This window comes from Megascapheus bottae, chromosome 14, assembly GCF_031878675.1.
Source record: "Megascapheus bottae isolate mThoBot1 chromosome 14, mThoBot2.hap1, whole genome shotgun sequence".
Lineage (NCBI taxonomy): Eukaryota > Metazoa > Chordata > Mammalia > Rodentia > Geomyidae > Megascapheus > Megascapheus bottae.
The window spans coordinates 17,910,190-17,932,175 of NC_143522.1; the positions used below are offsets into that span (position 1 = coordinate 17,910,190).

At 38.2% G+C, this 21,986-nt stretch overlaps 1 pseudogene; it reads left to right on the forward strand.

Moving 5' to 3' along the window:
* Positions 1 to 3,875: 3,875 nt before the first annotated feature.
* Positions 3,876 to 10,531, forward strand: LOC150054774 (tubulin beta chain pseudogene; annotated as a pseudogene).
* Positions 10,532 to 21,986: the final 11,455 nt, after the last annotated feature.

Genomic DNA, 21,986 nt, shown 5'->3' on the forward strand with positions numbered 1-21,986 from the left:
TCCAGTTAACCACCAGAAAACTGGAAATGACCCTGTGGCTCAAGGGGTAGGGTGGTATCCTTGAACTGAAGAGCTCAGGGACAACCCCCAGGCCCAGGGGTAGGGCAGATAGCCTTGAGTTGAAGAGCTCAGGGACAGTGCCCAGACTCAGAGTTCAAGTCCCATGACCGATCCTCCCCCACCAAAAAAAAGAAAAATAGAAAGAAAATGTCAGCTTTTGGGTCCATGGCACTATTGAGAATATCATGAAGTTTATTACTAGAATATTAATGCCATTGTATTTTGCCAAATAATACAAGAAAATTCCGGGACACTACTTTATAAATGTATAATAATAACGGTGTCCATGTAGTTTTGAAATGTTTATTTATTTCCATCTTACCTGCCTCTATTCATATAACTCGGAGATACATCCCCTTGAAAATTCATGCTGAAATGGAACCCCTACTGTGAGATTTTACGAGGTAGAGCCAGTGTGGTCCCTTAGAGGAGACTATGGCTCATGAACGAATGAATCTATTTATGTTATTAATGATGAAATGGGCCCTCTATGAAAGGTAATTTCCTTACTTCTCTAGGAAACACCTTTCACTGATGTCAGAAGTAACTAATTGAAAACCAATGACATAGAATATTAGACCATTTTAAGCTGCTTTTGGACCATCTTCTTTGCCTTTTAAAATGAAATTTTATTCATAACTACCATCCTTTGCATTTTATATTCATAGTCACTTGCCTTTGCATTTATTTTGTACCAATCCATCCTCTTCCTTTTGCATTCTAGGTCTTCACTTCCTAGAAGAACATCCCATGTCTTATATTCTTCCAAATCTCTGTTTCCCAAAGGTACAATATACAGATAAATGATTACAACTCCTTTGTTGCTTACAGCTCAATTTCTCATTGACAAACTCAAATTTTCTCCTCTGCTGTGAACATTTACATTGCTCCCTTCTTCAGAATGTAGCACATTATTATATGTCTAGCATTTTTTAAAAAGCAAAACCGCCTAATTTTGTATTTTAAGCCTCTTTCAACTTTCTGTTACTCTTTACTGATGTCTGATGAAGAATATCTTTATTATTCACATTTAGATACTCTTGAGTCTTGGCCCCATAAGTTCCATAGTAAGTTCCAATCATAAAAAAGATTATATACCTTTCTAATCTCTTATTCTCATTGTTTTGCCAAACTTTTGGAAATATTTAGCCCTCAATTTGGTTCCTCCTAATGCTCTCAATATTATAACCATAATTATCTGTAATAATATACACAATCCAACTTCATTATATAAATATATATGTATATATATTAACTTATATGAGAATACAAGGATATTTTGAGTTATTCCACCTAGCTATAGTGTCTTTATAACTTTTTAAAAATATTTTTATTGTAATTGATAGAAGGTGCATTAATTCACATACATTGATACCCTTTCACATGTCTTGGTCCCCATTACGCTCTCCCCCACCCCCACCCCCATTTTGGTTTTCCCCCCTTCCCTATCCAATTTCAAATAACCAAATACAAATATATCCAATATATCAGATAACAAAGTGAGATACTGTAATAATATAAGAAAACCAAGGGACAGCAAAAGAGATGAGAGATAACATAGTACATTAAGGACAACAATCACTCATTCTATGGCTTTTGTTTCAATATCCTGGAGGCCCTTTCAATTAGCTTCATACTATATGGCCTTATGTATCAAGGTTTTGCTCTATTGCAGATCTCTGCTAGTAGAGCCCAAGGTTTCTACTGATTATGACAAATGAGAGAAACCATTGAGCCTAAGTTCCTTTGAGTCTGGCTTACTTCACTTAATAGGATTTTTTCTAAGTCTTTGCATTCCTAAGAAATGGGGCGATGTTGTTTTTTCTGACAGCAGCATAGAATTCCATTGTGTACAAATACCACATCTTGTTGATCCACTCATCAACTGAGGGACATCTGGGTTGGTTCCATACCTTTGCTATGGTGAATAATGCTTCAATGAACATTGTTTTGCTAATGGATTTAGTATGCCCTAGATTCTGGATGGTTGGGTAAATGCCAAGTAGTGGAATTGCTGGGTCATAGGGGAGCTCTATGTTTAGTCTTTTGAGGAACTGCCATACTGCTTTCCATAGTGGTTGAACGAGTTTGCACTCCCACCAACAGTGTAGTAGTGATCCCTCCTGGCCACATCCCCACCAGCACCTGTTGGTATTAGTTTTCCTGATCCTGGCCATTCTAAATGGAGTGAGGTGGAATCTTAGTGTTGTTTTGATTTGCATTTCTTTTATGACCAGAGATGTTGAGCATTTCTTCATGTGTCCATAGGCCATTCTTATTTCTTCTTCAGAGAAGACTCTCTTTAAGTCTTTGGCTCATTTTTTAATGGGATGGTTGTTACTTTGGAGGTTAGTTTTGGAGTGATTCAATTTTTTGAGCTGTTGATATATTTTAGATATGAGGCCTTTGTGCGCTGTATGGTTGGTGAAGATCTTCTCCCACTCTGTAGGCTTTCTAATTAATTTACTAGCTATGTCTTTTGCCATACAAAAGCTCTGCAGTTTAATGCAGTCCCACTTATCCAGACTTTCTCTGATTTGTTGTGATTCTTGGTCCTTATTAAGAAAGTTTTGACCTGTGCCAAGGAGGCCTAGTGTATCTCCTATTCCTTCTTGTAAAGTTTTCAGTGTGTCAGCTTTTACCTCCAGGTCTTTGATCCATTTGGAGTTAATTCTAGTGCAGGGTGACAAAGAAGGATCCAACTTTAGTTTACTGCAAGTGCTTAACCAGTTCTGCCAGCACAACTTGAAGAGGCTATCTGTCTTCCATTCCATTTTATTGGCTCCCTTGTCAAAGATTAGGTGGCCATAGGTCTGTGGTTTAATATCTGGGTCTTCAGTTCTATTCCATTGGTCTTCAGGCCTGTTCTTGTGCCAGCACCAAGCTGTTTTGAGGATTATAGCTCTGTAATAGAGCCTAAAGTTTGGTATTGAAATTCTTCCTGCGCAATTCTTTCTGCTAAGAAGTGTTTTTGCTATACGGGGTCTTTTATTATTCCATATGAAATTTTGGATTGCCTTGCATCTCTTCTTTTAGATCATGTATGGATTTCTGCAGCTCCTTGATTTCCATTTGAGTGGTCAGCTCAGTAGCTTTATTTTCTTTGGACATTTGCTGGAGTTCGGTCACCTTTTTATTTGTGGATTCTAGGAATTCATCCATTTTTCTTTGAAAAACCTTTATTATAGCCTCCTTTATAGCTTCTCCTTTTTCACTTATCACCTTGTTTATGGTTTCCTCTTGTTCGGCTATGGCTTCCTCCCTTATCTCTTTCTTTATATTTTCACATTTTTCATTAATGATGTTTATCAATTGCATTTGTATAACACTTAGAAGACTCTTGTCTAGGTTTGCCATTGACTGCTCCATTGTATGTTTATATTGGGTGGGGGATGTTATTCCTTGATTTGACATTTTTCTTGAGTTTCTTGTTCTGCCCATTTGAAAATGGGAGCAAGATTAATACTAAACACGATTGTAGTTTTTCAGATATAACCAACTTAGACCTCTTTAGCTGGCAGATACTAGATGTTCACAGTTTTTTTATTGGTATTATCACTCTTTCTTTTTGTGCACTTAGAGACCAGTCTAATATAACCACTGATAACCAATTCTTGACCAAAACAATAAGCCTCTCAATCCAGTCTCTATTGTATTTAAGTCCCTCTGGACCTAGAGTATAATTGAACACCTAGATATACAGTATTGCTCAACAGCCATAAAGTGTAGATCCATGCATTATAAAGGTTGAAAGATGTACAGAGGACCAGAGATAGAAAAATAGTATGAGAGAGAACAAGGGATGTATAAGAGGAATGACGTAGGAGTGTAAAATTATTACAGTAATGAAGAAAAGGTATAATGTAAGGATAAGTGACCTAAGTTGGTAAGTAGGTAGCGTATTTGATTACAAAGTTTGGAAAGTATTAGATAAAACTTATGTGTTGCTTCAAGACCAGCTCTCAGCCCAACCAGTGGCCTCACAGTGGGCTGTGGGATGGATCTACCAGCTTTAATCTGAGCATGCTGGGCAGATGGATGGTTTTCCTTTGCTGCTTCCTGGGGCGGGCCCCCGGCCAAGGATCTGGGGTTTGGGAATTTCCAGGGGCTCTCAGCAGGACCAGCAGGTGTCTGCTCTGTTCCCAGGTGCGGGGCCCAGCCAAGGATGTGGGCTCCAAGGGCATAGCTGCGCCTTTCTGATGCTCAGAAGGTGAGCCTGGCTGCTGGTTGGCCCTTCAGTTCCCTGCTGTGTTTCCACTGCTTTGTCAAAGAGTCTGTGACTGTGGGGGGCCCCTTGGTGCTGTCTTGCTCAGGATTCCCAGCTGGAGGATGCCCGGCTCAAGATTTGAGGGGGATAGATGCTGGCTCCTATTTTCCTGCACACTCCACCAGCTGTTGTAAAGCAGGGTCTCAACGCCCCCCACTCTCCAGACCCAGTGGCCTGGAAGAGGAACCTGTTGGGCGGGTGGGAGCTGGGATTGTTCTGCCTCCCTTGGTGGGGTGCTGGGTCTTAGCATAGCCTGCCTGTCTGACTCCAGTAGGATGCCTGGGAGAGGAGCCTGTTGGGCGGGTGGGAGCAGGGACACCTCTACCTCCTTTGGTTGGGTGCTGGGTGTTAACATCCACCTGCCTGTCAGTCTCCAGTCAATGGCCTGGGGGAGGGGGCTGTTGGGGATAGGGACAGGATTCTAAATTCCTTGCCCCCCTGCTCCTGCCAGTCTTTCTCGGGCGGGGTGGAGGGGTCTGAGTTAAGTTCTATTGCTTGGCACCAGCTCTGCTTTCCCGATGGGTTTGGGGACCAGTTGTGTTACTCACGCCTCTGCGTTTGGCTGTGGGTGCTCCACGGTGTTGGGGAATCAATCACTCCCCTTGGATGTCCGCCGCCACCTGTGTTCTGCTTCTGGGTTCTGCTGCTTGCTGTTCTGGTTCCGCTTCTGGTTTCCGCTGCTTCTGTGGGTCGCTGGCCCAGTCCTGTGCTGGTTTCTGCAGCGGTCGGGGCTGCCCGGCCCGGCGCCCTCCGCCGCCTGTTTTCCCGGCTGCTCTTTATAACTTTTATTCATTTAAAGAAATTCCTACTTGCTCTTCAGTAGATGGAACAATTGCCAAAATGATTGAACTTTGTAGAAAATTTCCTACATTATCCAAAGAAGGGCTATTTGTCTTCTTTTCTGTTATGAAAGAATTTAAATAATCCTGTGTTAAGATATTTTCAAGTGTAATCTATTTTATTTTAAAAATAAAATTGACCAGTTTTTCTGAATCTAGCACAGTGTATCGTGCATTGTAGGGGCTCTAGAGACATTAATCAACAGATTGATTTGTGAATGGGGAATGACAAAACTGTAGGAGATAATGGTAATATTTGGCTATACAGGTGCTGGCTTATGACTAGTAGGCTTGATATGTGGCACCCATAGCTTCTGATTCCCCTGACAGGAAAACATTGATGACAATGATTTATAAGGAAACACAACTCTCCTTTGTAGGGACAGGAGATGGGAAAAACAATGACATCTATCAGGGTATTTAAATTTATGTGACAGGGGTCAAGTTTGCCCACTAAAGCAGTCAGTAATGGTTTAGTAACCCCTAAACTAAGGGTCAGTGCTCTCTTAGATCCTTAATCCCCTTTGACCAGTGAACCACTGCTTATTTTCATAATATTTCTAATTTAATTAAAATGACGAGAGTATTAGTTTAATCACCTCACTAGGTTTTCCATTTTATGTTAAACTAAATCAGTTGACCTGAACTATAAAGTATTATCTTTATGATTTTTTTTAATTTTTGTTTTCCAAAGAAAATATTAATGATAAAAGCATTTGAATGTGCATAAAGCTTTAGAAGCTAACTGGGTTTTTGAGGAGGGATGACAAATAGTTGTAAACAAAAGCAGTTTCCAACATTTCACCCTTGACCCATGAAGGCCATGAAATATATTGTTCATTTAAATTAAATTCATTGTGCTGTCATATTAGTTATGCTTGGAAGTTTTATATCCAGCAGAGATTTTCCAGGGACGTGCTGTTCCTGGAACAGTGAACATGCTAATGAAGGCAGATATTAGAACTGTAGAACAAACTACAGCCAATATTGTAAACTAGTGAGATAGAGATAAAGAAGGATGGAGTAAAGAGGAAAGGAAATTAAATCAGAGGGAGGGAGGGAGGGAGGGAAGGAGGAGAGAGAGAGAGAGAGAGAGAGAGAGAGAGAGAGAGAGAGAGAGAGAGAGAGAGAGAGAGAGAGAGAGAGAAGGAACGTATTTCCAGATATTCTGTCACTGACCTACATCCCCATCCTGATTCATTCTTCTTCTTCCTAAGCATGATTTTAAGATGTCAACCCTTCTGGCCAATGACAGTCATTTTTTTTTTTTTGCCAGTCCTGGGCTTGGGCTCAGGGCTTGAGCACTGTCCCTGGATTTTTCTCAAGGCTAGGGCTCTACCACTTGAGCCACAGCACCACTTCTGGCTTTTTGCTACGTATGTGGTACCGAGGAATCGAACCTGGGTCTTCATGCATGCTAGGCAAGCACTCTACCACTAGGCCAAACTCCCTGCCCAGTCTTTTTTTTTAATGTTGTGCAAATATCCAGTCTTTCTTAACCTTTTATACTCTGTCAAGAACAATGAAGAGTCTGAGAAATTTTTATCCAATTAATAAACTAACAGATTATTCTGTCAAAATATTGTGAATGATAGCAGGGTACAAAAGACTCCTGGGTCAAACACAGAGGATATTGTTTTTCCACTGAGTACATGGGAGTGTGTGAGTCTCACGTTTATATCAGTTGTATATTCTGCCTCTTCTAAGTGCCAGGTAGGCAACATGGATTTGGGCACAGATCATTCCTGTAGACATAGAGTTCTCATATCGTGGCAAAGAGCCCTGAGTTTAGTGAACCCTAAATTCTCCATCCTGCTGTCTAACTTGAAATAAGATATTCTTCCTTTGAAGTCTATTTTCTGTTCAACTATCCTTAAAAAGATAACCCTTCCCTATGCAAGAGTTTTCATAATTATTTCTCGGCATTGTAGAGTCTTGCTTAGGGAATGTCATTTAATTATATACTAATTAAAGATAATATTTACATTTATCATGTTGAGTCTTCTAGCTTACATTCTGTTCATTCCTGTGCTCAAACATTTATAAAGTCAATAACAATAAAACTATATTCATTCCAGATTTGTAGGAAATGAATGTTGTTCATAAAAAAAGAAAGTCCATAATTATGACAAACATATTCATTTAGAACAATTGGAAAAGAAGATTATAGAATGTATGGTAAATTGTGTTTATGTAAAATAAATGTTATAAATTTACCACACATATGCAGTATTGGCCTTTTGCAAGGTTCAGTGTTTGTGGAAAGAGACAATAAAGGAGTTTAAACTCAGGGCCCTGCTACCTGAGCCACACCCTAGCCTTATATGCATTATTAAAACTGCATCACAACGGGGTAGGGATGTGGATGTAGCTTAGAAGTTAAATTGGAAGGTTTTAGCTTCATAAATAATAGTACCCAAGCAGTGAAAAATAAAATAATAAAAAAACTGCTTATGTTCTGCCTCTATATAGTAAATGCTGGCAAGAATTTCTGCAGGTTGGAGCCATTTCAGAGACACTGCTGAACAGCTCATAGCTGTTAATGAGATGTTCTGTCCATTTCATTGCTATTGAATCACTCGTGACTCTTAGCATTTAGGAGGTACCATAAGAATCAGTTAGTGCAGTGAATCTCAAACGTTAGCCTGTGCCCACGGCAATTTCTTGAGAATCATTGTAATCAACACAAATGCAGAAGTCTCTGATTTTCATACATATAGTAACAAACCAGTTTTAGACATAAGGGAAACCTTCCTTAATAAACCCTCTGGTTACTATTTTCTCAACTTTGGTTACTACCACCGTAGTATCTATTCCTTTTACTTCATTATATAGACATAAATGGCATTACGTGGAAGTTGGAGTGACCAAGTAAATGTTAAATTAACTACTGCTTTGTTTTACCTTGTGGTTATTTTAAATTCTGATAATTTTTCTACTTCCAACCAATACATGCCTTGCTCTTGATTAATATCCCTTGAAAGAGAAGATAATCCTGTGAGGAGGAAGTTATTTATCCATTTGTGAGTTAAGAAAGGCAGAGAGGGGACTGATTTTCATTTAGTTCCTAGAACATAGTAAAAGAGAGATTGCTTGAAGTAAGATAGAACATGAACATAAAGACATAATTTTCAGGTACTGGGTATAATTTAGGTTACTAAATTATAGCTACAGTGCATCAAGAAATATGATATGACCAGGAGTGAATGGGAAGTAGACAGAGTAGAGACTAGTAAATTGCAGTGCTTAAACACATCAATGTTAGGAATAGACTTATGAGTTCAAACCCTACTCTACCGTCAGTAATTTCTAACTATATGACCTCAGCAAATTTATTTTTTTCGTATATTTATTATTGTAATTAATAGAAGGGTTACATGATATTTGCCAGATAGATGGTGCATTAATTCCCATACATTGATACCCTTTCACATGTCTTGGTCCCCATTTCCCTCCCCCCCACCCCCACCCCTCATCTTGTTTTCCCCCTTCCCTATCCAATTTCAAATAACCAAATACAAATATATCCGATATATCAGGTAACAAAGTGAGATACTGTAACAATATGAGATAACCAAGGGGCAGCAAAAGAGATGAGAGATAACTATTTCTTAATCTCTCAAAAGACACATTTTTCTTCCTTTTAAAATGATAGTAACAGAATCCTCCTGCTGTCATCTGCAGACCTCCCTGCTCCGGCTTCTGGAGCATGTTCCATCCTTTCAACCCATGAACAGCACAGGAAAGAAAGAAAGAAAGAAAGAGAGAGAGAGAGGGAGAGAGAGAGAGAGAGAGAGAGAGAGAGAGAGAGAGAGAGAGAGAGAGAGAGAGAGAGAGAGAGAGAGAGAGAGAGACAGAGAGAGACAGAGAGAGAGATAGAGAGAGAGACAGAGAGAGAGATAGAGAGAGAGACAGAGAGAGACAGACAGAGAGAGAGACAGAGAGACAGAGAGAGAGAGAGAGAAAGAAAGAAAGAAAGAAAGACCCCTTAACATTCTCTTGTCCCACATATAACTTAAGGCGAGCAAAAAGAAAAATTAATTTTTAACCACGAGGGAAACCCTGCACATCCAGGCCGGTCAGTGTGGCATCCAGATCGGTGCCAAGTTCTGGGAGGTTATCAGCGATGAACACGGCCTTGACCTCACCAGTACCTACCAAGGGGACAGCCACCTGTAGTTGGACCGCATCTCTGTGTGCTACAATGAAGTCACCAGTGGCAAATACGTTCCTTGTGCTGTCTTGGTGGATCTAGAACCTGGCACCATGGACTCTGTGCGCTCAGGACCCTTTGGCTAGATCTTCAGACCAGACAACTTTGTTTTTGGTCAGTCTGGGGCAGGCAGGCAACAACTGGGCCAAAGGCTATTACACAGAGGAGGCTGAGCTGGTTGACTCAGTCCTTGATGTGGTGTGGAAGGAGGCAGAGAGCTGTGACTGCCCGCAAGGATTCCAGCTGACCCACTTCCTGGGTGGAGGCACTGGCTCTGGAATGGGCCCCCTGATCATCAGCAAGATCCGTGAAGACTATCCCGACAGCATCATGAACACCTTCAGTGTAGTACCCTCATCCAAAGTGTCTAACACTGTGCTTGCCACCCTCTCTGTCCATCACTTGGTAGAGAATACTGATGAGACCTACAGCATCAATAATGAGGCCCTTTATGACAATCTGCTTCTGCACCCTTCAGCTGACCACACCAACCTACGGGGACCTCAACCACCTCGTCTCTGCCACCATGAGCGGTGTCACCACCTGCCTCCACTTCCCTGGCCAGCTCAATGCTGACCTCCACAAGCTGGCAGTCAATATGGTGCCCTTCTCACATCTCCATTTCTTCATGCCCGGCTTTGCCCCTCTCACTAGCCGTGGAAGCCATGTATTGGGCCCTCACTGTGCCTGAACTCACCCAGCAGGTCTTCCATGCCAAGAACATGATGGCTGCTTGTGACCCCCGCCATGACCCCGTACCTCGCTGTGGCTGCTGTCTCCCGTGGCCGCATGTCCATGAAGGAGGTAGATGAGCAGATGCTCAATGTGCAGAACAAGAATAGCAGCTACTTCGTGGAATGGATCCCCAACAATGTCAAGACAGCTGTCTGTGACATCCCACCTCGTGGCCTCAGGATGGCAGTCACCCCCACTGGCAACAGCACAGCCATCCAGGAGCTCTTCAAGCGCATCTCTGAGCAGTTTATTGCCATGTTCCGCAGAAAGGCTTTCCTCCACTGGTACACAGGTGAGGGCATGGATGAGATGGAGTTCACCAAGGCAGAGAGCAACATGAATGACCTTGTCTCCAAGTACCAGCAATACCAGGATGCCACTGCAGAAGCAGAAGAGGATTTCTGTGAGGAGGCCTAAGGAAGAGACGCCCCCCATCACCTCAAGCTTTTCAATTCTCTCAGCCTTCTTCAGTTGCCTCCTCTTTCAGAATTTGTTTCTGCTGTCTCTGTCTTGTTTTTCCGGGGGGGTAGGGTGTAGAACAGTGCCTGGCACACAGTAGGCACTCAATAAATATTTTTTTTGTCGAATGTCTCCTCTCTCTTTCCACTCTAGAAAACCTAGATCTCTGCCCTTCTGGGTTGCCTTTTAATTTCCTTCTGATACCCACTTATCAATGTCTGCCTAGTTGATATTTCTGTTTTTAAAAATCTCAAGATGCTGAGTCTCATCCACATTTACCTAGAACCAACAATGTGCTGAAATCATGGGCGATGGTCGGCATCCTGACCTCCAAGTAAGTTACAAGCTGAAGGGGTAGGGTAGAAGGTTCCCTGCTCCATTAGGAGGCTGGGGTACAAGTTTCCCTTCTAGGACAATTAGAGGGAAATCTAATCATTGAGAGGCACTGTGAGCTTTAGACATTAACAGTATTATCTCTAATTGTAGTGGCAGCTGTCTTGAGCTCTCATCTTTGGGGATGATATGCCTACTCTGTTAAGTGGGAGTCCCCTCCAACGTTGCCTTCTGGTCTGCATTCCTTTCCTCTGACCAAAGAAAGAGAGAGGCCCGTCCTGGTCTCCAGAAACATCCTGCCCTCTTTTTCTTACCTTTTGTGGAAAATAATCCCTGACACAGCCATCTTTGGTCACTGCACTGGAGAGGCAACTGGAGACCATCTTTTTGGCAACATCTTTTTGCCATTGGCTTTCTCCTCCTGCCATTGGTTTTGTGCTATCCTACACTTCAGATTTCCATTTTTGTGTTGAATTTGCTGCTTTTTTTCATATTGAAAAATGACATTGCCCCAAGAGCCAAAAAAATGGGAATTAAAAAATGATAGTAACATTTCTTTGTATTAAAAAATGGCAGTATTCCTTATCATTATTATCAGGATTATATGAAGATTAAATAAAATAGCCTAGTAGCTCATTTAGCAAAAAACAGTAAATTTTACTTATTATTAATCAAATCATTATCAGCAACACCATGGTCCTTAACATGAAAATATATTAAAAGATCAAGATTTTCCAAGCTCAGAAGCAAGGTAGGACACCATTTGGTAATTAGGAAAAGTAGTATTATTCTGTTATATTAGAAAAACATAGAAAATAAGTTCAAGTTGCTAAAAATATTTGCTGATTTCTTTTCTGCTTAGCTGAATCAAATGTGTCTATTCGTGGCCCTGGAATTTCTTAAAGGTATGATGAATTGCTAGAAATAGTGCATATATCCATTCATTTTATTACTTGTCCATTTTTAAGGCATTGAAGTACAGTAAGTTAAGTATACAGACCCTGAGACTCTTTAAGTTGTAAATGAAGCTATATCTCATGCATGAGTATAATGGTTTGAAACATGGTATAGAGTTTATTGAAATCTAATATTCATAAGGTTCATGATAGCATAGCCTGTGGTGATTTGAATTCTTCCTTATGCCCTTCTTTGTCATTGTGAATGATTCCATTGATATACATTCACAAATTAAAGGAGGGTCAGTGGAATCACATACTGGTTTATTGGGATGGCAAACAAACACTACACTGTCCGTAAAATTTTGTTGGTATTAGAAGTATCTCACCACTTATCGAGGGCATCACCCAGCAGCACAGGTAATTGGTCTAACACACACAGAAACTCAGGATTATAGATGAGAAAATCTATTCTTGTTATATATTGTACATATATTTCATACTTTATGGAGAGCATTGTAAAAATCTCCAAATGATCTCAACTAACCATATTAAGTCAAATATGAGTGCATGTCCTCTTCAGGACGGCAGCAAACTACCATGGCTAACCTAGAACTTGCCGTCCCCTGGCCTCTACCTTTTGAGTACTATTTCTTTCTTATGTTTCCCCTTATGCCATGTATGTTCTTCTATGAAAACACTTATAATACTTTTTTGCATTTCTATGTGCTTATTACTTCCAGAAGATACAACTCTCCAATGCTTAAACTTCTTAAGTATCCTTCTACAGCTAGTACTCTAATATACAATCATAACATGGCCCCTGTAGATAAAGAGCAATCAATAAATGGTTTCTGCAAGAATGGTTGATAAATTGAAGTAGATAAGAAGAGCTGTAAGATCCAACACTGTTTTAGTGAGTATATTCTTAAGTATAGTTTACAGCTGTAAGATTCTTAGACTTAACAATCATTGGTTTACACATAATGATTGAAGCCATTGTGTGGGTGAAATCAGGCAAAGCAAATGGATGGCTTACAACAAGTCAGGATGAAATGAATGGGGCCTGGTTTCGATTTTTACTGGAAATGAAGCAATTGAAGATGGAAAGCTACATAAAAATGACAAACTAAAGGAATAATAACTTATGAGTATAACATAGAAAAACAAAATTCAAGGCAGCTGTTTAAATTATTTAAAATTTTATATCTGTATAGAGGAAATGCAGTCTTTGGAAATTAGTAAGATCATTTTCTCACCCAATAGTTCAGTATTACTGAACTATTGAGACCGACTTTATGAATTGTTTCTTATTTGGGAATCTGTCTTTCTTAAAGAAAAGTAACAAATAGTCTTGCTTGAAATTCATCTTGTTGCTCTTCATTATAATTTTCTTATCCTTCTCCTATGTTGTGCCAGGAATTTAGACACTTGAATGTATTGCCTTTGCCTGGTAGAGCTAATTTTTCAATTTACATAAATAAATAACCTGCCAAAACTAATTACTTCTCTTCAAAATCTAAATACATTATTTCTCCTCTTTTTTCCAGTCTGTCTTAGTTTAATTATTTTCACATCAGTTGTCATTTTAGGAGCTGGCTTATACTAAAAAGGGATAATCGGATGTGTCTTACTGTTTTAATTTGGCTAATTAAGATTGCTGCTTTTGTCTGGGTGCCTGGAGGAATAATTTTTAGCCTGTTCATAGTTTGGGATTTAATGAAGAAATGCAGCCAATAAAACAATGAAAGGGGACATATGTACTTACTATATTCACATGTTAAGTGACCATTGTCCTTATTCTCTTTGACTCCCAAACTTGTTTTGTCACCCTTAAGATCCTCATAAACAAGGCCAGGAAGGTATGTCAAGATTGTGCTTAGAAAGCAGATGGTTAGCTGAATAATAGCACAATTCACAGGGTGTAATCAGCTGGTTTGGGGGAAGATTATACAGAAACACCTGAGAAATAATATGATGGGAGAAGAGCTGATGGAAAAGTACAGTTATCTTTGAATCAACGGTCCAGCTACAATATCAGAGCTACTCCTGTTTATATTCTTCAAAGTGGTGGCAGCTTGAATTTACAGAATTCACTCTCTTTCAGACTGATCTTAGAAGTTTCACATTTTTCTTCTGTTATCTTTAATATTTGATTATATACAGGATATAATTATCTAGAATTCTTACTACCAATCTACAAAGTAGTATGAACAATGGAGGCATGCTCAAATGGTAGGGCATTAACTTTGACCAAATATGTTACTAGACAGAGCCTGAGCCCTGAGTTCCAGCTCTAGTATTGGAATTAAATAAATGAATATATAAATATTTTTGCAGTCATTTTTTCCAGCCCTGGGGTTTGAACTCCGGGCGTGAGCTTGGGCTTTTTGAAGGCTAGAACTCTACTACTTGAGCCACAGCACAACTTCTGGCTTTTTCTAAATTGTGGTACTGAGGATTCAAACCTTGGTCTTCACATATGCTAGGCAAGCATTCTACCACTAATCCAAAATGTTGGCCCATAAATATTTTTTAAATATAGGCAAAATACCTTGGGTTCATTAATGATCTCAAATGATGTAGCTACTTAGACTTTGTGGCTTGTTTGAATTTTCTGATTATCCAGGAAAGAATATGTTCTGTTACCTATGATGGCAGTATTTGTGTGTGTACACATACACATATACTACACATATACTCCCTCCCCTATTTCTTTCTTGGAAGTGTGATATTATCTCCAGTGAAATATAAATATTATTCTTAATAAAAGGTTTCAGGAATGAAATTTACACTTACCCTAGTATCCATAATCAGCATAAAGTGACATCAATTATTTCTTTTTAATTCATAGTATTAGGGAATGAATGGGTAGATGCTTTATCACTTGCACTATACCGCTAAGCACTTTACCTGTTTCTGACAGATGGTCTTTATACTTTTGTCCAGGTGAATGTCAATTTTACAATCTTCCTACCAAGTAGTGAGGATTCTAGGATTACCTAGCCATTAGGTAATATCTCTTTAGTCTTAAAATGGCTACTATCAACCCAAATAATTGACTTGTTTGGTGGTTTTCCATTCAGTATGTGTAAAACTTATTGCTCATTAGATTATATGGATATTTATCATATATGCCCCATTCTCAATTTTTATGGTCTTCTTTAATGCAGATTACAGGGTATTCCTAATATTAGGTAATTCTTGAAACTAATTAACAATGTTAGGTTTAGAAACCCATTGAAACACCTCTTCGGTAATCAGGATTGCTGGCTCTTATACTTGATGCCTAATTGGAATGTTCTCATTAGAAATTCATGTCTAGCCAGATGCTAGTGCCTCACACCTGTAATCCTAACTACTCAGGTTGCTGATATCTGAGGGTCATGGTTCAAAGCCAGCCTAGGCACAAAAAGTCCATGAGACTCTTATTTCCAATTAATTGGCAGAGAACCAGAACTGGCGCTGTGGCTCAAGTGGCAGAAAGCTAGTCTTGAGCTGAAGAGCTCAGGGACAGCACCCAGGCCCAGAGTTCCAGCCCCATTACTGAAAAAACAAAAACAAAAACAAAAGAAAAAGGAAAAAGAAAATCATCTCTGTAAGCCAATACTATTGCAGTTACTGTAATAGATTCATGCCTGAGTTTACCTGAAACTCAAAGAAATTATATGTCTTGATCAGATTCACACGTTTAGCAAAATATGAAGTTGCAATTCCAACTCATAATATTAAAACTTGGAAACCCAGTTTCTTGAATCTGTCTTCTAACTACTATGTTGCCCAGACACTAACATAGAAGTAATTTATTACAATCTCTCAACACGGACTTAACATAAAAGTATGAATGCTGAAAAAAAGCTAAAGATTCACCAAGCATGTCATTCTAAGCAAGTGGTAGGGAATGTCCTTTTGACTACATTTTCTGCTTTACTTTTTAAGTTCTTGCATGTCAAGGAATAATGAAAAAGACAAAACGAAATGGAAGACAGGATTAAATGGTTTATTTCCTGTGGTTTGCTATTTAACCTTTTCTTCTTTGAAGTCTTTAGTTGACAGTATCTCAAATTAATTTCATTTCTATGAAATTTATATATTACACATAATATTTGAAAACAATGTTCCTGTCATTTCTACATACAGTGACAAATGCATAACATTTTAGATAACCACGATTCTTACTTCTCAATGTAAGACTAAGGGGTCCTGTGTTACCTGGACTATGAAGCCAGCTATAATTGAGAAACTGATAAAACAAAAAGGTAAGTTTTTAAGTCTCCTATTGATCTGTAATGGACATGTTGTAAGTGTTTTATTCAACTCATTATTAATGAGGGAACCGGTCAGATAATGCAATTGGTTCAAAAAATTTAAAGAAGTAGACATTGATAGGAAGACAGAATAGTTTACTGCCTTGCTTATGGACAAGTATTTGTATTATTGTCAATGATGCGTAAAATTATGGAATGGCCCAAAGGCTGTGAAAAGCAGTCATTACATTATAAGAAACTAAACTATGCTGAAACATTGCATAGCTTCCCTAAACTGAAGAGACTTGAATATGGATACCTGAAAATGTTTTCTGCATGTTGCAGTGATAAGATCGTGGATACAGAAATTTCTCTAAAGAGACTTCTTCCCAGGTGATTATTTTGTTTGCTATAAACACAGTTTTAAACGCATGGCAAGATTCATTAGTTAAGATGTAATTCGGAGTTAGAAATAATCATAAGAAAGGAAAGATTGAAGATTAAGATATTCATAAAACTGCTATAGGAAGAAAGCAAAACAGATTGCTTAGAAAGCAAAAGAATTCTCACTGTAGAATATTTAAGATGTGTATAAAATCTGCAAAAGAACAAAAATGTCAAAATGCAATTTGAATGTCAATGCCAAGAAAAATTCCAAGCATAGTTGTAGTGCATCCAGAGTGTTTTAGAAAGACCAAAGGAAAATGAAGAGCACCAGTAAGTTTATCTTTATGCTCTTTCAATGTAGTTACTTATCAGAGTAAATCAGGTAATGAGTTTTTTTCTTTTTGAACAATGTTACCTCTTCCTTCATTTCCTCCCAGATTTTCCCTCCTGACTCCTCTCCCCTACAAGTATTATAGTCAATTTTTACAGTGGGTCTATGAGTATCATTGCTGTGGTGTTAACCCTTGGATCCACCCTTTCTGTGCTTCCCCTTTCCTTCCTTCCCATATCAAGTAAACTTACATACAAGACAAAAGGTATAGGACTGGGAGTTTGGCCTAGTGGTAGAATGCTTGCCTAGTATGCATAAAGCCCTGGGTTTGATTTTGGAATCACATACATAGAAAAAAGCCAGAAGTGGTGCTGAGGCTCAAGTGGTAGAGCTCTAGCCTTGAGAAAGTCTAAGGACAGTGCTTAGGCCCTGAGCCCAAGCCCAGGACTGGCAAAAAAAAAAAAAGACAAAAGGTACAGAAAATAAAAACAGTGACAAAGGAGAAAAAAATATACAAAGAAAATAACAAAGATTCTTATTTCCATTTCTTGGAGTAATTTCAATAAATGTCATCTTATATGATCATATGCTAATAGATATTGAGCCTTTATGAAACTCTCTAAAAACTATCTTACTTTGATCTCACTGTGTGAATCTCTAGACTGTTTAATTTATCACTCCCAAGTGTATTTTTTTGGTCTGTTCCATCTAGTGTGTTTACCTGTAGATGTATTGGCACATTCTAATTACAAAAAATGAGAGAAACCATGCAACCTATGTTACTTGGGGTCTGGCTTAATAGAATTCTTTGTTTAATATAAGCCTTTAAAAATTTTGTGTTTTATTGTTGGGGTAATATGTATAGGGGTTACAGTTACATTAGTCAGGTAGTGGGTACGTTTTTTTCTCCAACGTTGATACTCCTTCTAACATTTTTGTACACATTTTCTTCCCCCAACCCCTTCCTAATCATCTTGTTTTTTCCTCTTCCCTTCCCTATTTCAAATAAACAAATAAATATATTCACCAGGTAACAAAGTTAGCTACTGTTGTCTTCCCATTTTTTCATGGAGGGTACAATATTATTCTTTCTGATGGATGAATAGAATCCAACTGTATATATGCCACATTTTCTTGATGTTGATTGTGAATCTGGGTTGAGTTAGCTATGGTAAGCATTACTGTAATGAACATGATTGTGCTGGTAGCTTTAGTGCCACTTTAGTGTGTTTGTGGTCAATTGGAAAGAGGCACAGGACTGGACTTGCTGGGTCATAGAGAAATTCTGTGTTTAGTCATTTGAGGACTCTCCATACTGCTTTCCAGAGAGGCTGAACAAGTGGACAAGTTTACATTCCCAACAATGTGGTAAAGTTCCATTTTGGCCACAATCTCCCCCGACCCCCGCCCAGCTACCGCTCAGCATCTGTATTGTTAGTTTTCTTGATAATGACCATTCTAAGTGGGGTGAGGTTGAATCTCAATGTTGTTTTGATTTGCACTTCTTTTATGGCCAGAGATATTAAATATTTCATCATTGGCCATTTTTTGAGAGGTCTTTCTTTAAGGTTTTAGTTCACTTATTAACAGAGTTGTTTCTTTGAGGGTTTATTTTGGGGGATTTGAAGTTCTTAACTGTATTTTAGGTATGAGGCACTTCCCTGATTCTTATTTCTAATTAAACACCAAGAAAGTAAAAATTAGAGCTGTGGCTCCAAGTGATACTGTCCTTGAGTACAAAAGCTCAGGGACAGCATCCAGTCCCTGAGTTCAAATCCTGGACAACAAAAAACAAACAAAAGAAATGTTTCAGCCTATAAAAATAATAATTTACATCGGGTCATTTGATGTATTTGTTTTTGTTTTTTTTCATGCTTGTAGTGATTGTTCACACTCCGCTCTTTAGAACGATACTGTGTTTGAAAATAATGACTGACATAATATATTGAGTAAATGACTTGATGGAGAAATTAGATGATCATCTTTAGCTTATTTTAGGAGCAATATTTATTTGCTGTGTGTTTGGGCCTTGTGGCACCATGTAATTATGGAATAGCAAAGAAAGGTTATTAGATTTCTTAATAATCTCCTGTCTACAGGAAAAAATATCTTCCTGTCTCAAAGGCCACACAAATGTGTTGCTTTTAGGTAGTTCATACAAAAGACAGCTAGTTTTGTCTTCTTGTAGTACTGGGGTTTGAACTCAGAACCATGTGAATGTTTGGCAGGCTCTCTTTGCTTTCAATTCTTTTGGACAGAATATCACACTTACACTTTGTCTAGGCTGATCTTGGTTTGGATATGCCAAGCTATGGAGAGATAACTTTTGTCTATCTTGTCTTACTTCCCTTTTCCTCAGAAGTTATCTGCAGAAGTAGTTGTTGGAAATCAGTACAACTGTATTCAAATGCTTCCTGTGTATTTTCTTCTTCTCTAGAGATACTGGTACAAAGGAGATCATCTATCCACATGCACTTAAAACTTAAATATTTTAACAATACCCTCGTTTTCAAATTTCACCTTGGTTAAAAAGTGGAAGCTCTTAAGGCATTTTGCTTTTCTCTGGAGTTTTCTGGAAAACACAACATTACTTTTTAATTGGTTCTCTCTCCAGATTGCTCCTTTCAGTCTCCCTAGCCCCCGTTAGTGTATACCTCTGCATAATAACGTCTTGTCTCCTAGATCTGTCTCATCCACTTCACTCTGCAGTACACTTCTACACTCAGAGAATGTAATCAGCTGGGAAGAGGCTGAGAATGTGGAAAATTCTGGCTGTGGACACAAAGACACAAAGCAAGGCAATGACTAAATTGGGTCATCTCTGCTTACCAGCTGTTTGCAGTATATCTTGCCTCAGACTTTTGCATCAAATAAGCTTTTCTATTTTTTTTTCATTTTTGCCTTTTACAAGCTGTGCAGAAGTTACCTTTAAATTGCATTTGAAGCAAGTTTTACTTACTTTTGCTTTTTTTCTTAGATTTTATTGTACTTGTCATGATTGAAAATGTATTGTTATTGTTCACTGTTGGGAGACTACAGGGAAGAAAGGTTTGCAAAATGAACTTGTAGCTGTTTGAGAGGTATTCAATCTTTGAAATTTCATACTGGCTTTTAGAAATCTGACTATTGACTTTTCCAATGAAATACTCATCTTAACTCACAACATATGATTCTCATGACATCAGCATGGTTATTTTGGCCTGAAAGTATTTCTTAAAGTTCTTACTAATAACAGAAATTCTTCAAGGTTCTTATTGTCTCCAGTTTGTGCTATATAAACTCCAGAGAGACAAATATTTTTTGGTAAAACTTAAAAAAGTATACTAATGGACTTTCTTTTTACTTAAACAGTATTTCAACTCTATTCATGCTATCAACTTTAGATAAAATGACATTTCATAAATAGAAACCATCTTAAAATATTTAAGAAAATATCAAAATAGAAAGCACAGACTATGAAATTGTATACCTTGTGTATATCTTCCCAGCTGTGGTTATGCAGTTGAAAGAAAACAACATTTGGATTCAGGAAACCATAGACAGAGTAGATATTCTTGGCTTTATAAATCTTATTAGTAAAATAACTTAAAAGTTAATGCAATTTGTTATATGACTTTCCCATTTGAAATATTTCTTTCAGAAAAATGTGGGAAGAACAAGATTACTTTCCATGTGGTTGAGTTGGGTGAGAGCTAAAATAGTAGCTTAATTAGCTTTATACTTGAGTAAAAACTCAGTCAGACTATGTGTCTGCTCTGTGCTTTACTGAGTTACAGAATTAAGTGCAGGAACAGTAGAGGAATGTCCTTAAAGCCTGGTATAGCAGCACAAAAAGCTTTTCATGTTTCTAACTGCAATGGGGTTTACATTAGTGTCAACATGAGGAGGAAATTTTTGAAACATGTACAAGAAGGTCATGCTGTTGTTGTTCTTCATGGTATGTCTTATTCTATGTTACTTCAATATTAAGTTAAAAGTTCTCCCGTAAATATATTCAGCAAATATATTTCTTGCTTTTAGATATATGTACTATTACATGAAATTCAGTTGGTAAGAACTTTGATCATAATATCTGAGCTTTACAAGTAGTCTTGACAGGAAAGTGTGAGTTGAAAGGATTTTTTTTAGCTGAATCAGCTCAGATTTATCCCAGTTAATTGAGGTTGTTTTAAGGGACAAGAGAAAAGTTTGCAGTAGTGAGTAAAATGCCTGAAAAGATAGTTCCTCATCTTGGAGGTCCTATGGAAGGCAATATTGCTTCTCCAATTTCATTTGTCTTTGTGAAAGACAAAAAGACAAAAGTTTCAAAAGAGCTGGAAATGGATGGACAAATGTGTACTACATGATGTTGGATTTCTCAGAAGATATATCTAGAAATATATAGGTCCTTCCATTTTGAACACTTTAGATATCTTCATAAGAATAAATAATGGTAAATCTCGCCCTATTTCTCTTTCTTTTCTTGAAAAAATGATGTGATTCCGGAGCAGTAGCAGGAAGGTGAAATCTAGCTTTTGGAATGATGACAAAATTTACAGCTATCACCTGACAGGTCGAGGGTCAGGGATGCTGTTAATGGAGATTCCCCCACAGGTCAGACAAAGGACAATATGTGAATAATGCAACAGCAGTATTCGCAAAACACTATGTTGGAAATGAACGTTACAAGTTGATGGGGGTGGGGTGGAGGAACTAAGATGGGAGGGGAAGTGGAAGAAAGGGGAGGGGTAATAATGTTTGACAAAAAATGCACTCATTATCCTACATATGTAACTGACACCCTTCTGTAGGATACCTTGACAATAAATTTAAATTAAAAAGAAAAGAATTATTCTCCTGCTGAGTGCTGTTGGCTTATGCCTGTGATCCTAGCTACGTAGGAGGCTGAGTTCTGAGGATTTTGGTTTGAAGCCTATGTGGGCAGGAAAATAAGTCCAATTAACCCCCAGAAAGCCAGAAGTGGTACTGAGGCTCAAAGTGGTACAGTGCTTGTCTTGAAGGAATAAATCTCAGCAACAGCAGTAGGTCCTAAATTTAAGCTCCATGACATAATACTAATACTACTAATAATTTTATTATATTGTCATATATTGTTGTATCATATATATTATATACTATATTATATATAGTATATTTATTATATTATTTTTATTATTATTCTTAAAATGTCTATTCCCTCAGGGTTGAGAATCTCAATAAAATGATATGCTTTCTGAAAT